At 35.8% G+C, this 5117-nt stretch overlaps 1 long non-coding RNA gene across 3 annotated transcripts; it reads left to right on the forward strand.

Moving 5' to 3' along the window:
• Positions 1 to 313: 313 nt before the first annotated feature.
• Positions 314 to 3781, forward strand: LOC104891601 (uncharacterized). 3 transcript variants are annotated; one of them, XR_007273214.1, is made up of 7 exons: positions 314 to 960; positions 1048 to 1130; positions 1450 to 1586; positions 2610 to 2656; positions 2743 to 2812; positions 2927 to 2988; positions 3557 to 3781. It is a non-coding gene; the product is annotated as an uncharacterized LOC104891601 (long non-coding RNA). The 3 variants fall into 3 exon arrangements; XR_007273215.1 differs by lacking the exon at positions 3557 to 3781 and adding an exon at positions 3065 to 3465; XR_007273213.1 differs by lacking the exon at positions 3557 to 3781 and having other exon boundaries at positions 2927 to 3465.
• The last annotated feature ends 1336 nt before the right edge of the window (positions 3782 to 5117 follow it).

Below are 5117 nucleotides of genomic sequence, written 5' to 3' on the forward strand. Positions count from 1 at the left end.
AAAGGAACAACCTCATTCTCAAATAGACTGCAACTGTTCCTTACCATTCTTTCTTTGTTCCTTTACATTGGAACTAGAAAATAAAACGCCTAGCTTCTATTCTTCTTGATCCAATGCTTGCTCCAGTATCAACATAGAAACTTCTTTACTTAGCCTTTGAAATCCCTCTTCGTGACTTCTTCATTGACTTCGTATCTCCCAGTTCCTTGCATTGATACCTTAAACACCATACACTTAAATAACTCATTAGTTCACTACTTAGTTTGTTCCTTTGTTTCTTTGTTATTATCAAAACTAGGGTTCAACAGATGTCTCCACCCCTGAATCTAGAATAAAGAAAAACCCGGGATCTTTTGAATTAAACAGAGTGACAATCTGAGGAATTATTTTGTGACACGGACAAACAAAGACATGAAACGAATGATATGGGGAGTAAAGCCCTTGCGCTGAAGTGCAATGTGAAAATCTGCACAATCTGAGGAACTATAGGTGTGTTATCTGATATACCATCTGCTATTTTATCACAAACAAAAATGTTGCGTCTATTATTGGCCTGAAATTTGTGATGTTGGGGATATTGAGTCTATGTCGTTCATTGAATCTCTTGGACAATTCTCTTATCGTGTTGGTAAGTTTGCTTAGAAGTCTTGGCATACTGGAATACGTATGTATTTCATTTGTTTGAAAAGCTTACGCAAACTTCTCTTCTTAATAGGTCCTGGAAAATTTTACCTAATTCATGTTAGTCTCGTACCAGTGCTAAATGTTGTTGGCAAACAGGTAATTATTCAAAATCTATCTTTATGTTTGTACTAGTTGGTTTTTGTAGTCTGAAGTTCTATCTAATATAAGTAATGGTAGTGTTACTTTTAACATAATACAAAGCCAACACTGCATAGTGTTAGGGGATTGCGAGGCCTGGGTTTAACTCCAGATATTTTAGCTTGTCGCAACACATTGGTATCTCTTCCTCTCTTTCTTTCTTCATGCACGTGTTTAACTTCTTTCCAGCGACGTTGAGCTAAAACCGTCTTTACTTCTCTACAGCCTTTTGATGAAAATGTGAAGGCGAATCTCTCACAGTTTTGCCATGTTCCGGTACTTCTAACAGCAAATACTTTCATCCTTGTGTGAGTTCTTTCTTCTTGGTGTGTGTTCTTTGACATAGTCTCTTTAAAAGTTGTTTTTGCTCCGATTCTTTATAAAAGCTTTAAGGTTCATGCAATTTTGGCTTCCAGACCCTTCTAATATTCTAAACCTTTTGCACATAGCTAAGTGCAACTTTGCAGATTTTGTAGTCCTGTGATCCAGGAAGTTTCTCTATCTAATTGGATCAAAACCGTCTTCTGAACAGATTGCATAGATGTGTTTGTTCATGAGAGAGTATATTTATCTACGCTCATGCTGAGGACATGTTGAAACTTACAAGTGTAATTGATTCTGATCCAGCTTGGAAGGTTTTAAAAGGTAGGCGGAGTCCATCGAGGCGGGCAAGAAAGACAGATTATAAAAGTTTAAAGGATTACACAGGACTGTTCTGCATAAGTTCAAAGGGCTTCATCATGCTAGTATCTGAGATTGAAAAGGTGCATTGTGCTATATTCTCTTCTAGACTAATAATTATTAGTTTCCTCGCAATCCTTGTTGGTTATAATTTGGACTCTGTTTGTGGTTGGTTGATAATCACATTCTTGCTGAATAAAACCAGGAAAAGTTTTACCATAAAAATAGAACTGCTCCTAAATCTGATAATCAAGAAAAGTTTTACCAGAAAACTAGAACTGCTCCTAAATCTGATAAATTTTCGTCGAAAGTTTTTGGAACCGTGTGCTTTAATTTCAGAATTTACTCTGTAAATGATCTAATTGTATTGTGAAAAGAAACAAGAATGATTTTAAGGGCCAACAAACGCATGTAGCTTTAATCTAGCAGGTGCAACTAAGAAACTGTTTCTTATAACTTGGTGGACATTTCTGTCGAATTGCTACTCTTGTCTTTTAGTTCAAAGTTCAAAGGACTATGTGAAGGCGAAGCTCTTAGTTTTTCCTAAACACATTGCTGATAATTAGTTTTTTCCTAAACACATCGTTATCCATTCACTAATAATTAGTTTCCTCGTAATCCTTGTTGGTTATAATTTGGACTCTGTTTGTGGTTGGTTGATAATCACATTCTTGCTGAATAAAACCAGGAAAAGTTTTACCATAAAATTAGAACTGCTCCTAAATCTGATAATTAGGAAAAGTTTTACTATAAAACTAGAACTGCTCCTAAATCTGATAAATTTTCGTCGAAAGTTTTTGGAACTGTGTGCTTTAATTTCAGAATTTACTCTGTAAATGATCTAATTGTATTGTGAAAAGAAACAAGAACGATTTTAAGGGCCAACAAATGCAGGTAGGTTTAATCTAGCAGGTGCAACTAAGAAACTGTTTCATATAACTTGGTGGACATTTCTGTCGAATTGCTACTCTTATCCTTTAGGCATTTTAATACTATGTATTTTAATACATGTTCAAAGTTCAAAGGACTATTTGAAGGCGAAGCTCTTAGTTTTTCCTAAACACATTGCTGATGTCGAATATGTGGATTTCTTTTGTCTCCATCAGGACCAAAAGGCTCATGAAGCTATATTGAAAGTGCTGCATCTTTATGGGTTTGTCCTATACCCTTATTTCTCATCTGCTTATATTTTGTTTAATTTGTGCAAACTCCAACTGACTACAATTTGCCTTGATGCAGGGCCGCAAAGGAGCCCATGCTAGATGAATGGACTAGGAGAGCTCAACTTTGTGCCATGTTGTATAAGCATGTAGGTTTCAATTGACTTGTTGCTTTCTTCTCAGCTATCTGATCGTCCAGTATAATAAGAGCATCTTTGGATTCTATTAATTTATTTTTTGTTTATTCTTTCTTTATCCATTAGGTGAGATTCCATGGTTTGGAAAGTACACAGGACTTTCAGATTCCTATCTATCTGTACTAAAGGTAATTGAGTTATTTGCATGTTTACAAGCAGATTGTTCAGTTTTGGGATGGGTTTTTTGATTTAGTTTACAAGCAGGCTGTTCAAGGATTTTGAGACTCAAGAATTTCTGCATATCTTCTGTGATGTCATACTTGGATCTAAGTTTGTTGTAAATAGTTGGTTGGGTTTACCAATCCAGATAGGCATGGGAATTTTGGGAACAAGCAAGGAATTGATTGAAATAGTATGATAGTTTCTCCATGATTCCATTAAAATAGTATGATAGCTTCTCCTATCTTGTTCTTGACATAATCTTTGTTATGTATCTATTAATTATATTTGTACCCAATAATTTATGTCTGACTTACCTGAAAATTTCTAGTTATAGTTAAAGTGAGATTTGTAGTTTTTCCAATTATAGTTAATAGTCGGATTTGTAGCTTTTCTATCTGCATTTGTAACACTTTTCTGCATAATTTGAAAATGATGGTTGAAAAGGGATTGTGGGAGTAGATATTTAGTTTGGTTAATTTTTTAGTTCCGTTGCATCTTATTATTTTAGCCAAATTAATTAATTGTTATGTTTAGATGGTGTTTGAAGTCGGCTTATTTAATTTGGTGTGTTAAGATGGTGTTTTGAAGATTTTGCTCCTAAGATGGTTTCCTATATTTGTAGTTAAGGAACAAGTGATTATAGTTGTATACCTGTATTATATATTTCATGTACTTTGAATCTATTTAATCATGGTTAACAAAATTTTTGTTTATTTTATTTGTATGTACAGAATATATAATAAATATTTTGTTTTTTTATTTGTATTGTACAGAATATATAATACCTAATTTAGTTTTTTTTCCTGCTGCGAAGCTAATTGTGTAATGTAGGGGGAGCTAGGTGGCAGCGTAATAGGACGCTGCTACTGGTGCTACCTGGCTGTGTAATGCTGGGCTGCTACCTAGCTGTTTATGTGATTTTTTTTCATAAAAAAAAAGAGCAAATGCTCCGGTTGTTAAGGGAAAACCAGAGCATTTAGTAGTCAAATGCTCCAGTTTTTCCTTAACAACCGGAGCATTTGTTAGTCAAATGCTCCGATTTTCTGTTACAACCGGAGCATTTGATTAAAAAATGCTCCGGTTCACAACCGAAGCATTTGTAAAATATTCGAATGCTCGTGTGGGGTCTGCTACGGGCCAAATACGGAGCGTTTGTGGCCTTAAAAACCGGAGCATTTGAGGTTTTTTCTACTAGTGCATGTAACAATATGGTTATATCATGGATCATAGGGAATAGAAAGTCTATTATGTTCATGAGCATAAATGTGGGATCACCTAGAGAAGAGAATTCATCTGACAAATGGGTCATGAAAATATAAGCTGAACAAGTTCATATATGAGACTAAGCAAGCATGGAAGAATATAATAGATTAATATATAGAGATGAGGGGTTTTTGGGCATTTGAAATCCTTAATTTCCTTGCCTACAATCACAGATATGACAACTGAAATTAATGCCTTTATTAAAGCACTCAATGAGCAGCTGGAGGAGCAAAAGCTCTTTCAATTCTTGAATGGGTTAGATTATATATATGGGGCTTAGAGGAGCGAGCTCCTCATGATGTCACCTCTCCCTATTGTAGAGAATCCTGTAGCAATCTACATCAAGAAGAAACTAGAGGGAGATAGTCAAGTTTGTGAAAGAAGAACATGAGAGTGCAGTCATGATGAGCAAGAGTAATGAGTGGACCTGTAGTGTATGTGGGAAGACAGGACACACAAAAGAGAAGTGTTGGCGTGTAGTTGGATACCCAAATGGACACCCAAGGTCCACTAGAGACACAGATGGAAAAGAAAAAGTAAAGGATAGTTGGAGCACATTAAAAAGGGGAAGATGGAATAGAGGAGGAAGATATGGCAGGGGTGCACTAGTAGAAAAAACCCCACCTGATGCAGTCAAAACTAGCCTTTCAGATGCGGTTTTGGTCCGCATCAGGTGGTGTCGCAGCAGCTCTCTAACAAATTCTAATGCGGTCCAAAACCGCATCAGAAACCATAATCTGATGCGGTTCATGGGGAAAACCGCATCAAATTATGGGAACAATCTGATGTAGTTTTACATTCGAACCGCATCAGAATTGGTAAATTGATGTCT

The sequence above is a fragment of the Beta vulgaris genome, chromosome 4 (assembly GCF_026745355.1).
Source record: "Beta vulgaris subsp. vulgaris cultivar EL10 chromosome 4, EL10.2, whole genome shotgun sequence".
Lineage (NCBI taxonomy): Eukaryota > Viridiplantae > Streptophyta > Magnoliopsida > Caryophyllales > Amaranthaceae > Beta > Beta vulgaris.